Below are 14,119 nucleotides of genomic sequence, written 5' to 3'. Positions count from 1 at the left end.
ACCACCAGCATGAGTGACACACAACTCAACAGCAAGCATGAGTGATCCCACCCTCCCCAGCCTATGGGTCTCAAGGAAGTCATAAGATCGGTAATCCAAAAATTCTGTGTCTGCTCCTTGGCATGTACTACTTCTAGCCACCATGTCCTTTGTAGTAAATGCCCATACCCAGATGTTTAGAGAGCCCATACAGCCACATATCAAATAGGCACACAAGCTGTGGTGATGCCATCTGCCACCACCACAGTTTTCTCATGCCTCTCTCTCTGGCTCTTACCTACTCAAAAGATGTCTGCTTGAAACTACTCGGTGGTCACCCTGCTGAAGGTAGGAAGAGTGAGAACTGTCCCTGCCACATGCATGTGATATCCTGACAACCAACACTGACCAGAAATGTGTGGATAGAATTTTTCTCAACAACTTTGTCCCTGGGACAGAGGGGATTGCAGGAAAAATAACCTTTCTCTTTTCTGACCTCATCTTTTTTCCTTCTTTCTAGGTCTTTAATGCAAAGGACTAGAAATGCAAACAGTAAAATATCATGCTCTCCATTCTCTTGATCTATCACCTCCCTCTGGCCTGTCACCTAAAATTAACATTAAATGGAAAAAACCCTCCTATTTCCCCCTTTTAGCAATAACAAAAAACCCCATGCTTTCTTCATACCTTCATTCATCCATTTAAGTAACAAGGCAGCAAGTGTACCTAAGTTGTGATAGTGCAAGACGTGGTCCTCCTGACTTAGATTTGAAACAATTTGAAATTGTTCTGTTCCCTAGCCTTGTATGCTTCTAAGTTCAGACTGCAGCTTAGCCAAGACACCCTTTATACCAGTTTTTCAGAATGCTCAATTTTCCTAAAGAAAACAGAGTCTGAACTAATAAGATGTGCTTTAGCACAGATATTTGTTAGAAGAATTGAAGGGGAAACAGAAAACCCACCGTGGCCAAAGGTCATCAGAGACAGTTTCAGCCCCTTCACAGTGGAAGGAAGGGCCAGACAACTGAAATGGTTGGAGATCCTAAGAAGAGGGGTGGGGAAGAAAAGAAGATAAACTGTGGGTGAGTGACAGCTTTAACTATGGCCTTCCAATTCCCAAAATTGTGTGTGTTCTTGCACATTATCTAAGTTGGAGATGGCAGAACGGTGTAGGAAGCACTCTTCTTTCTAGTAACATTGCCATGTCTCAGGGTGACAGGGCATGCATCGCCTCACTTTGACTAAGCGAGTAGAAAGGAAAGCTGCCGGGTGAATATTGTATTACACACAGCAGTGAGAATGGCCTATGCAGAAAGGTAGCGAGTGTGATAGATGGCTAAAGCACCAGTGGCATTTTGCCAGCTCGCAGTAAGTATCTGGCACATCTGCAGCATCACCAAGTGGTCTCTGATTTAGCAAAAGCATCATAAAGATATTCGGTGTCATAAAAGTAACACTTTATTTAACCTTCCTGTACAAACTTTAGGAGCATTAATCTGTCACAGTAGGCTCTATCTTGTACATGTAAATGGATGAGACTCTGTAATCAAATCCTAAATGTGTATTTGAAGCAATACGGCTTTTCAGAAGAATGTATGATGGGAAGCAACAGACGGAGCAGGGGACAATTAAAGAGAGAGCACCAAGCTCGGTGAGACTCTGTTACTCCCTGAATGGAATTTCCCAGGACTGCACTGATTTCTGAATTTTCATGTTTATTTACCAGCCAGCACAACTTTATTGGGACCCCACAAGGCCTCTCCTACTCTATCACCTGCAATGGAGACTCATTTAGGCTAGAGAGAAACCTTGCAAAGATGTGATTCAAGGAGCATTCTAATTTCCTTTCAACACCAGCTCCAATTATGGGTTGCAGGTCTGTGTTCAAAATAGTTTGAGCCTGAGAACAGTCCTAAAGAGAAAACGATTTGTGACTCTTCAACTTGAAAAGGGCAGGCAGCAGCTTCAGGTCTTGGGATTTTTGCTCAGTGCTGTTCCCACCCAGAATGTCCCTGAGAGGCATTTACAGATGCTGCCAGGACCACTGGATATTTGCCAACCTGTTTGGAGCTTAGGATTTATGGAGACTTAAATTCCAGTGACCAGAAACAAATTCCTCTTGACCAAACCCCCAAACCTTCAATTGCTTCTGTATAAAATCTTGATTGTTGAGGGGTGGGGTGGAGGAAGAAGGAAGAGATTTAGACTTGATGTCAGATCAGAAGAACAAGGATGCATTAAATAGTATTGATGTGAATAATATCAACACATTTTCTCCTTAAAAATCTTTGCAAGATTTGCATACGTGTTTATTGTGCAAAGCATATGCATCTTGCCTGGAATGTATTTCATTGTGTAGCATATGGTTCCTTTCAGCAGAGGATCTTAAATGACTTTAACAGAAAGAGCCCCTCCTTCCATTCACTCTCAGAGAGTAAGGTGCTATTTAAAAGGCAATAACTTCTTCCTAAGGGCTCCACTTAGACCCTTAGTAAACGCTGGTATGGTGCACGCCCATTGCTTTTTTCCCATCACTTTCTCTTGGAAGAGTGGGCTGGGCTTAACTGCCCTAGGCAATCCAGGCCCTGCAAATACATAATGGAAAGTAGGAGTATCTCTTGCTCACAGTCTAGATGTGGGGTTCCAAAGGGAAATCCAAAGGAATTGTAACCTCAGGCAGCACTGTCTAGTAGACCTATAATGTGAAGCACAGATGCACACTACATGCACAATTTCTACTAGCTACATTAAAAGAAGTAGAAACAGGAAAAGTTATGTTTTATGTATTTTCTGGTCTATTAAAGATATTACATATTGATTACTTCAATATAAAATCAATATAAAAATTGTTAATGAGCTTTTTTTTGTATTTTTTTTTTAAATTTTGACACCAAGTCTTCAAAATATCCAGCATTACTTTATTCTTATAGCACATCTCAATTTGGACTAGACACAATTTAAATTCTCTGTAGCCACATGTGACCAGTGGCTACAATATTGTGTAGAACAATTCTAGAGTGGGTGCCAATAATGTGACAGAGAATCATATGCTGGTAAATACTGTTTTATAAGACAAAAAAAAGTGTCAGGAGCTGAGATGAGGATGAGGATAATCATAATGTATGTTTAATTTTATTTTTCACTATCTACCACTTTTAGCACTTATTTTTCTATTGCACTTGTTTTTGTGGGCTGCTTAAGTATTTTACAAATATTTGTTCAATTCTTTAAAAACATGCCCTAAAAACTAGATATTATTGTTCTTATTTCTAGCTGGAGAAACTGAGGCATGGACATATATATACTGAGAAAGGGTGGAAGAACCTCATGGATAACATCGGGAGGCAGCAGTGGAAACAGGGGAACAGTCTGAATTCAGAGAGTAGGACAAGACTCTGTTTTCATGAGCTCCTAGTTGGTTGAAAGGTTAGGGCCACTGCATTAGCCCATCTATATGAAATGGTTCCTGAGCCACCATAAACTTAATGCATTTCCCTAGGCATCTAGCTATAAGAGGCAAGTTGGGAGAGAAATTAAAGATAAAACTGTATGGAGAGTAAGTTCACATAAATGGGGAGAAAAATATATTTGGAGAGAACATCTCCATGCTTAGTCTTGAACATAAATATTCTTTGTCAACCTGTGCCATGGCCACCAGGGAGCAATTTTTCTACCTTGATGTACATTATGACTCCTGGAATTGTGCCCTGGGCACTTGTTCAGGTTGTCCTGGTCTAGGAAAATAGGAATTAGCAAAGTAAATAAGACATGGACCCAAGTGATCATATTTAGGGAGAAGATGGAATCTGTGCTACATGATTCTAATACAGTGTGATAGAAGTACACTTGTCCCTTGGTATCCATGGGGGATTCATTCCAGGACCTCCAGCAGATAACAAAATCCATGGATACTCAAGTCCCTTAAATAAAATGGCTTCATATTTGCACATATTTTTTTTGGGGGGGGTATCAAGGATTGAATTTAGAGGCACTCAAACACTGAACCACACCCCCAGGCCTCTTTTATATTTTATTTAGAGACAGGGTCTCACTGAGTTGCTTAGTGCCTCACTTTTGCTGAGGCTTCCTTGGAACATGTGATCGTCCTGCCTCAGACGCCTGAGCCACTGGGATTAAGGCGTGCGCCACCACAACCAGCCATATTTGCATATGATTTACGCTCATCATCTCATATACTTTGAATCATCTCTCCATTACTTAGAGTCCAATGTGAATAATAGTGTTTATACTGTATTGTTTGGGGAGTAATAGCTGAAAAAGTTTGTACATGTTCAATCTAGACACAATTTTCTTTTCTAAGTATTTTCAATCTGTAGTTGGTTGTATCCTTGGTTGTGGAACCTGAGGATTTGGAAGTTGACTGGGTATGTAAGACCAATAAGCAGAAGAGAAAACTAGATCAGAGAGAAAGCTGGAGGAAGGGTGAGGCAAAGTGGAGGTAACAAAGAACAGGAGTTTAAGGAGGTTTAAGGATTTTCCCAGAGGCAAAGTGGGAGAGGCATCCAGAAATCCAGTCCTCTGTATTCATCTTATAAATTGGGCTGACAGCACACCAGCACTTCTTAACTGAGCAACACGAACATGCAGTCAGTCAAAAACTGAGTCATTTGGCATTAACAACACATTCACACCAAAGTGTGGCCTGACTCATATCCCTCTTGCACACCCAAATCTGATGTATACTCACTCTAAGAAGCAATGAGGAGCTGCAAAGTTTTATTTATTTTATTTGATTTTTTTCCACCTTCTTCTTCTCTTGGCAGAGCTATTTCTCCACACCCAGTGTTTTGTGCAATCTGCACGTGGGTAGAACTGAAAAGGTCCTATGACATAAGCCTGGCCCACAGGCTGGAAGGGTGATCTGTTGGCAAATTGCAGACTGTGGACCCTGCAAAATTAATAGAGATGGTGTCTTTGTTTTTACAATGCCATTTAGGGTTAGGACATGACTATCCCAAAGTACACCTTTAAGATTGTTCATTTGAAATTCCATAAAGAAGGAAGAGAAACAGAATATAGGAAAGGGACAAACAGCATGCCATTTTTTTAACATAGGACTCTTAGTACGTCTTTTTCTTTCCAGAAAGTACTGAGTGCTGATGACAATTTGGAAGACTCTGAGGGCTTACGGTATTTTGGAGACTATTTCGCAAAGCAAGCTTTAGTCATGTAAAATGGGTAAACATGATGTGAAATGTATTAACACATTTGGTGAATTCTGCAAATATATTTTTACACAATTAGCTTAATTATTTAGATACATATTAAACCTTGCTTGCCTCAAGCAATTTAACATGGAATGTAATTTCACATATTATCACAAGAAAAACACATTTATAGAAAATCTGTGTCTCTCCTTTCATAATAACACTTCAACCCATCATTACTTGAGATATAAATAGATAGTTTATATTTCAAGAATGATGAATATAGTATTATTTCCAGAGAAAGTGTCTCCTGACCTAGCAAGTAAGTGGTCCCTTAAATCCTGATCTGTTCATTTGTTGTCTTGGAGGAGAACGTGGTGATGCTCCATCAGTGATGTTCTAATGCTACACAAAAAGGGTATCTCCATCTCACTCAGAGGTGAAAAGAATTATTTTAATTTGCTTTGAAAGTAGAAAGCACCCAAAATGAATCCAAAAAGAGTTGTGAAGGAGATAGGGATGATTGTGGTTGTGTACATTCCCAAGTTTGTAGGTTATAGTTATTCCTTATACTTTGAAAATCCTACTCAACAACCCATCAATATTTTTCATCCCATCAATATTTTCGATGGATGGTGTGTAGCATTGCCTCCTGGGAGTGTAAAATATTTTAAAGAAGTCCCTTGTTTTAGTCATTTTTCCAACAGAAAAAAGAACAAAGCCAGCAACCAAACAAAAACAAAAGGAGCACTAATGATTAGAAACAGTGTATGTTTTGTGGTGATTAAAAGACTTTTAAAGAGATTCCACATACATTATCTTCTTATGAAACAACTCAGTGATGTAGGCAGTGTTTAGGATTGGCAATTTGCATTTGGAGAAACTCCATTTTATGAAGAGAGAAAATAAATCATAGAGAGATGTAACTTGCCATAGTCACTTAAACTGTGACCACATAGACTGAAGTATTTTTATCAAATATGTTTTGGCATTTTACTATATGACAAGCAATAGCATTTTGAAGTGAAGGGGAATACATATATATATATATATATATATATATATATATATATATATACACACACACACACACACATACACACACACACACATACACACCTCTTCCCAAAATGATCTTTTTAATCCCCACTTATGTAGATTTTTATCTCAAAAGCAACCATTTTTCTATATTATGTAATTCAAGAGCTTCTGGGGATAGTAATCTGAGGAAATTCTCTGCCTGAGGGGAGGATGGTCAGAAGGCACAGCGGAATGGCAGGGTTTCCAGCTGAGACCACTGTGAACCTAAATAGCACCCTGCTACTCTGGAAAGGTTTTCTTTTGGTGTAGAAACCAAACACACAAGAAGAAAGACGCCTTGACTCCATTCGGGTTACTTTTCATTTAGAACAAAGCTGAGGGGGGTGAGAACAATGTCTCTCCAGCTGCTCTGGGTCTGCAGCCAGTAATGGCCCAAGGAGGCAAGCAGGACACTATTAGAGAGACTCTGAAGGAAGCCAGCTGCCAGGATGAAGGAATTCACCTCACAGAACATGCAGCTCAGGTTGGTGCTCCTGTCAGCTGAAATCCTTTCCTAGGCAATAGCAGAGCCTGGAGAGGGGGCTCCAGCTGCCAGTCTGACTGAGGGCTGATGCCTCAATTAGAAAAGCTTCTCTTCTCTAAAGTTCTGGGGGGTGGGGGGACGGGGAAGGAGCAAGCTGCAGATCTTCATCTACCCAGAAAAAGGGAGCCCAGAATTTTCTGGGGGATGAGGAGCTGTAGTACTTCTCTGATTACCCCTCCCCCCTTTATTCGATCATATATCTAAAAAATTAATTCTATTCTTTTAATTGTACATACTTTTGGGATATGGTGTGATAATCTGATATATATATATGCAAAGTGTAAACATCAAATCGGGGTAGTTAGCATTTCCTTCTCCTTAAATGCATTTTAAAAGATTTTCTTATTGAAACCTAACAGTTGTGCGTACTTATGAAGCAGGGTGATATTTCAATACGTGTACACAGTGCACACCATTCTACAAATCTGGGGGTCTATGGCTTGAGCTCTTTGGAACACTGCTAAAGCCCTGTTTTTAAGTCCCATTTATCTGAACCAAAAAGATCCATAATCAGTGAAAGAGCCTACCTCACAGCCCAGGAACATCTCTCACTGTGGGTTAATCACTCTTTTCTCCTCATCCAGGTGCAATATCCCAAGAGAAGAATTTTTTTATATGCCATTTTCTGACAAATGAACAATGTGTATGCAGTGGAGATTGTAATTCCCCCTAGACAATCTGTCTGCTGTCTTGTAGTTAGATGGGGCTATGCAAGTGATCTGATGAAGTGTGTATGGAAATGATATGTCACATCTGGGATGCATGTGGACTGCTGCAGGGGATTCCCAGTTCCCCCTCTTCCCCTGCAGTGTTACCTGAGGAGAGCCTGTGTTCCAGAGCTGTAGTTAAAACATGGTTGAACCTCACAAGCTGGTTCCCTCCATGACCGTGTGGAGTCGAGCCTCTCACAAGCTCACACTAAGTGTGTCCCATTAAGTATGAGTAAACCTATGCAGTGACAAGTCTCTACAATTTACCACTATTTGTTACTCAGGTAGACTGCTCTCCTAAATCATGTAATAGGAGAGCTAAAACTTTGGTAATATTCTAAAGTAATTAAATTACACTACGAAGACACACATTGGGAGCCTATAAAAATATATCTATGGTTACATATTTTAAGGTTGGCCTTTTCAGTTATAGCTCCTGTTATAGGACTTATTCATAGAGACACAAGACTAAATTAAATTCTCATTAGAAGTGCCCTTGAGAAAACTCACAGCATCTAATTGGTGGCCATGTTTGGTAAAATCACCTACAAAACCTACCACAGATCTATTATCCATTCTCTCCAATTCCACTGACATTAGGCTGAAGCCATCTTGTCTCATTTAGGCCATAGCGTCCATTCCAGCCGCCCTCTAATCCATTGGCCTCATTTCAGCCCAAGTTATTTTCACTTGCCTGTTTAACTCTAATATGTTTCTATGGCTCTCTCTATAAAGTACAAAAATACTGGAGATGGCCCCAAAGGCCCTTTGTGTTCTGATGATGGGAAAGAAAGGCATGGAAGGTCAGCCCACCTAACTTACCCCAAAGTTCCAAATGGGCTCCCAGGGAAAAAAAATTTGTCTATGACTCAATCAGTTACTAAGGGTCTTAACTCTGAGTTCCAAATATAATGTTCTGCAAAAAGCTATTAGTTTCTACCAACATCCATTCCAAATGACCAGTCCAAAACTGAGACTGGAGGAAGTGGGAGGAGATAAAGATATGGTCATAATAAAATATGTTAGCATTCATTTAAGTCTCAGGCCTTTGTGAAGATTAGCCATCTTTTGTCAAATTTATTTTCTAAAATTTCACTCAGATCTTCTAACCTCTTAATATGCTCTACTAATTCTTACATATTATTCAAGGCTCTGCGTGATCTGACTGAGACATTTCTCATTGCCTCCAAAGGCTCCATGCACTTTTATAACTTCATGCTTATGTAAATATATATTTAGAAGTGGAGGAAGATAGAGACCATTCCCCCCTTTTTATTTTCTACTACCTTCATCACTCTCAAGGTATAATTCTAATGTTGTTTTCTTTAGAGAATATCCCTGACTCTCTCAAATAGAGTTAATGGAGCTCTTGTAGCAATTGGTTAATAGTTCGGCACCAGGATTAAACCATACCATAATAAAATTAACATCATTATTATCATATGTTATATCTTTCATTATATGTATATCATGTCATTTTATGTTTCTTTCTTTCTAGATTGTAAGTTGCAATCTCTTTGCTTAAACTTGTAGAATAGCTCTGACATTGAATACACATGAGAAACTTTTAAAAAAAGTTATTTTACCTAAATGCATTTTGAATATCATCATATTAACTATTGGGATATATTATATACATATATATGTATGTACATGTACTTAAAAATACATATATTCTGTCAAAAAATTATTCTGAGTCACTACATCAAATAACATTTTAGTAGATACCACTTATAAATTTTTTTTTCCTAAAAAAAATAGATGTGAGTACTTCATTAAAAATGCTATTTCTGAGATCATTGAATGCCAGGAAGAATCAATCCAAAGACAAAGTGCTGCTGGGTACCAATCTGTGCAATAAAAATGATACATCTGCCATCTAGTGGCCAGAATGTGTAAATGCACCTGGACTCCAGAAGTCCCCAGGGCCATCCAACAGTGAACAGAGTAAAACTCATGCCTCATACGTATTCACCTTTTAGTATGTTCCAGGTGCTACATTAAGTACTTTACATGGATTATATTATTTAGTATTCAAGACAATCAGGAAGTAGGACCTGTCTTTAAACCCATTCTAGAGATGAAAAGTTTAAGGCACCTTCAGAGATCACATCCTTAAAAACTACACTGCAATAAATGCTTGTCAAATGAGCTACACTCTGTGCAAAAAAATAAATTATATGTTAATAAATGTGCCAATTATTAGAATATGCTTGTCATTTAGAGTTGGAAAAACACATTAACAAAAGATTTTTTAATCTTTCAACAACCCAATTATGATTATTTTTGTATTACAGATGAGGAAACTATATCTCAAGAGAAATGAAATAATCACTGAAAGTCTCAAAGCCAGTAGTAGTTGATAGAATTAGATTTATACTTGAGATTTTGTTTAAATTTCATATTTTATCTACTGCATTGTATTTGAAGTACAGCAATGACAAGATATCACAAGAGATTTTTCGAAGCATGATTTTTTAAAGAAAGTAAGTTTTCATTCTTCAAATATTTGATGTCTCACTTTCCTTGAAGACTGAGTAAATTGGGGGCTTGAAGAAGAGCCTATGACTACCAGACCATAAACTGCTCAACTTGCCAACTCTTGTCTCTCTCAGAGGATCTTCTGTGCTAAGTGCTCCACCAGCCAGGACATTCCATCTACCCACCAAAAATCAAATAGCCAGCCTCAGATTCTAGACCCAGAGGGGGAAAAAAAGCCTCACTTTTTAAGCATAGCTGATTTAATGAGTTTAAAATACAATACTTTAGCTGTTCTGTTTACCATCAAGTCATTGGCTGCCTTTTTCTAACATCCCAGATCTCTTAGAAATCCAACTGGAATCTGCTAGAATCAATCAGTGGAGAAGATTTAAATTGTTCCTTTATCTATTGATGCTCAGATCAGGACTCTATGTAACTTTATAATGCAAATCTCAGCTTCTAGTTATAGGATATGTTCTTTCCCTTCATTGAAATGTTCTGTTTGTTTTGGACACAGTTCCAGCTTTCCTAACTTATCTATTAAATACACCATTTTATTCTTTCTTTTCAAATATGTATTAATATCTGAGTCTGTAGGCCCTAACCTATATAAATTAAATTGGTAGTCAAGAATGTTATAGATTGTGCTAAGTCACAGGAAGAAAATGATGGCTAATGTGATGAAAGGCAACAATGCTAGGGAGAACTTGTATTTCTGGACTTTGGAGAAGAGCAGAGGAGAAGAGAAAAAGGGAAGTTGCAATTGGTGGGATCAGCTGCCTAAGCCCCTCTCACTCTCATTTCCATGGACCACTGTCACTGTACCCATGCCTGTTAATCCCCTTCTACCTTCCCATCCTCCCCCTGAGCTCAGCACTTGAGTTCTATCAGCATACACCTTTGCAAAGAATAGCCCTTTCCTACCCCTCATGTTTTGTGACAAATAAGTTCCTTATTCTCTACTTTCTAAGTTGGTCACATTTATATCTTTGACTACCTCAGCGTGGCAGGGTGGGTCAGAGAAAAGCATCAGGCAGGTTGTTGTGGTGAGAGAAAAGAAACAAAGAAACCAATGATTCTGGATAGACACTGGATGTGAATCCTAGAAGGCTCAGGGTAGGTGTGAGCTGTATGATCACACACTTGCAAGCAAAGTGCTATGAAGAGTAACGATCTCAATTGATAGGAAACTATGTTCTCTTAGCACATGGATGAGTTTGAATTATTTGCATTTTGTGACATCAGATGAAAATTAAGCCATTAAATATTTTGCTGCCTACAGAAACCATCCTTTATCACAGCAGTTATAAGTGTGTGGGTTGTTTTTTAGTGAGGTGCTTAGAGCCTCAATTACCATCCCTTGATAGAGAATGGATTGTGTGAAGAAGGATTCAAGTGTCTCTATAAAAGTAGAATATTTTTCTTAATCCATGATTTTGTGCTCTGTGTGTTTTCAAGTCTTTTTCTAATCCCCCCAAAATATGCAAACAAACAATTTAAAAGACACAAAATACATGACTTTCTTTATTGTTCTTAAGCTAGCAGAATCAGAAAAATCCTTCACAGAAGAGACAAGCTAGATTATATTCAGCCTCACGCACCATCAACACAGTTGTCAGCCATGTAGCGTGTTCATTACAGTGACCGTGTAAGAAGCAAAGTGAACACAGCTGGATTTTCAGATCCCAGGTTGAGTCTGCAGGGCTGACTGTTAGAAACATCATCTTTTCACTTATACACTGAGAAAATTTGATCTGGAAGTCATTGAAGGAGGATATGGAAGCCCCATGATGTCACTCTTATTGAGTGACTTTTCTATTTCTGAGTAGTTCAATACAAACCACTCAGATAGAAACATAAGCAAAATGATTATTAAAATAATATTTATAGAATACAACTGTATAATGTTGGGAATTTTAAAAGATATATTGCTTTCAGATAATTCATAGTCCTTAATTATTTTTCAAAATAATTAATTCCACATTTTAGAATTTTTATATATTCTTTCCTCTTCATGAGCACTAAAAAAAAAAGGCCAATGTTTTTCTTTTATGAAAAACCACTGTAGCTAAACAAGGCTCACCATGAAAGAAATGCAATTAATAGTTACAATAACAGCAGTAAAATAATTACTCTAATTGTTTGTCTTTCATGGATCTTTGGTTAAGGATTACATTTTATTGTGTTTGTTTTTAAATGTCATATTTAGAATTATTTTGTTTGTGATCTTAGACCAGTGGACCTTTGTTTCTGTTCCAGAAGTTGTTGAAATGCAAGCTAAGCTACTCCATATGCTTCTTTTCTACCTGTTTAATCAAACTATTCTACAGAAAACAGTTCCATCCATTCCTCTCTGCCCATTTAATCAATTGATTCTACTTGTAAAGGATATGAAAGTGAGGGTTGGGGGCTAGTTTCCTGGAAAAAGAATGAATATAATATCTGCATATATGTGTCTTTCTGTCACTCCCACATCCTTCTCTCTCTCTCCTGTAATATAATGTTAAACAGCTGGAATTGACCTGGCAACATTACAAAACACATTTGTGATACTCTGGACTCTCAGATCAAAGTAGACTGTCTCTGGATTGTTTCTTGGATTCTCTAAATGTTTCAAGACTCCATGGGATGCTGTACCTTGTTCATCTCGTCTAACTTCTAGTTCTCCACAATGGAAACATCCTTGGGGAACATATCCTAAAGGAGCCAGGCTTATTTCTCATACAGCAGGCCAACTAACTAAAGCTTTTGCCTTGAGCTGCTACATCCAATGCAGCCATTTTCATTTTATTAAAAGGGTAAATTTCTTTAACATATTTCCAATCTTCTGGCCCAGTCTATTATTTTTTTTCTTCCTGAAGCTCCTGTATTTGTGAAAATCATTATGAGCCTTAATTAGGACATTAAAATTCTCCACAATGATTCTCTTTTGTCCCTGGAACCAAAGAGCTCTCTCTTGTCACTTCCCCCACACTGTCCTTTAAAATACTTAAAGGGAAAAAAAAAATCGCATGCTCAGCTTATGCAATGTTCTTTATCATTGCTGAATCATTATATAAGGGGCCAATCTTCATATACTGTAAGCTGTAAAATAGCTACAATATCTGGTAGGTACACTTGCATCAGTTGCCTACTTTAGAAATTAGAAGTGAAGATGTTTTAAACTTCAGCCATACATTGCCAAACAACAACCACAAACCCACAGACTGAGAAAAGAAATCCATTGCATTCAACAAAATAGGATGTTTAAGTACCTCTTGATTTTAATCAAGCCTTGCCAGTCTGTTCTGTCAACATCATTTTATTGCTTGGGGCCAGTAAGTCACTTATCCTTGTTTCTCAGTTCTCTCAGTCTCAGTCCTTCTCTCACTCAAATCCAGCTAATAAAACTCCAGATCACAGGTTCTACCACCTTACCAATTCTGAATTTTCTGGAATCTGTGTCCCAGATGATCACAAAATGGTCCAGATGATGCTCCAGTCAAGAATTTCAGGAGAATTCACATATGCATTCTGGTCTACAGGTACAGAGCTGGGTAACTGGGTAGGTAGACATTCTCTGCCCTTTGTCTATTTCATGAACAGGTCAGTGGTGCCACACCATGTGTCCCAAGTGAGAAGTCTCATGTGTGAGCTGGGCAGATGCACCTGCTCAGTGACCTTCTGGGTCTCTGGAACCATCATTAGAAGAGGCAGAGAAGTGTTTTACCACATGGCACTGCTTGCTGCCCTTTCTGCCTGTTCTTCTCTTCCTTGTGCCCATGTCTTGGATTTGAACCTTCCAGTAAATCATCAGCACTCACTCCTTGCCTCAGGTCCTAAGGAGCCAAGGCAAAAAGCAAATCCAATAACAGCAATAAGGTGAATTTTTCTGTGTCAACTTGAAAGTCTGTGAAAATTACTAACAAATTTTAGCTTTAATGTCAGAATCTCTGATGGCACATTACTCTAAAATTATGATTTTTCAAAGTTTGACTTAGTACTTTCCCTGATACTAGAGGGTCCTAAAGTAAGGTATTTGGTACCCAACTTAATATTTAGTGTTTATATTTGGAATACTAAAGTATCTATGTTTTTGTTTATAATTTTGAACAAATAATTTATTTAAAATATTCATTTTTAAGATGATAGCACCCAGAAAATTGTAACTTTCTAGT

This window comes from Marmota monax, unplaced genomic scaffold, assembly GCF_021218885.2.
Source record: "Marmota monax isolate L192 unplaced genomic scaffold, Marmota_monax_Labrador192_F-V1.1 WCK01_AAM20220418_F8-fsc00012, whole genome shotgun sequence".
Taxonomy (NCBI): Eukaryota; Metazoa; Chordata; class Mammalia; order Rodentia; family Sciuridae; genus Marmota; species Marmota monax.
This window is presented reverse-complemented; position numbering follows the sequence as displayed.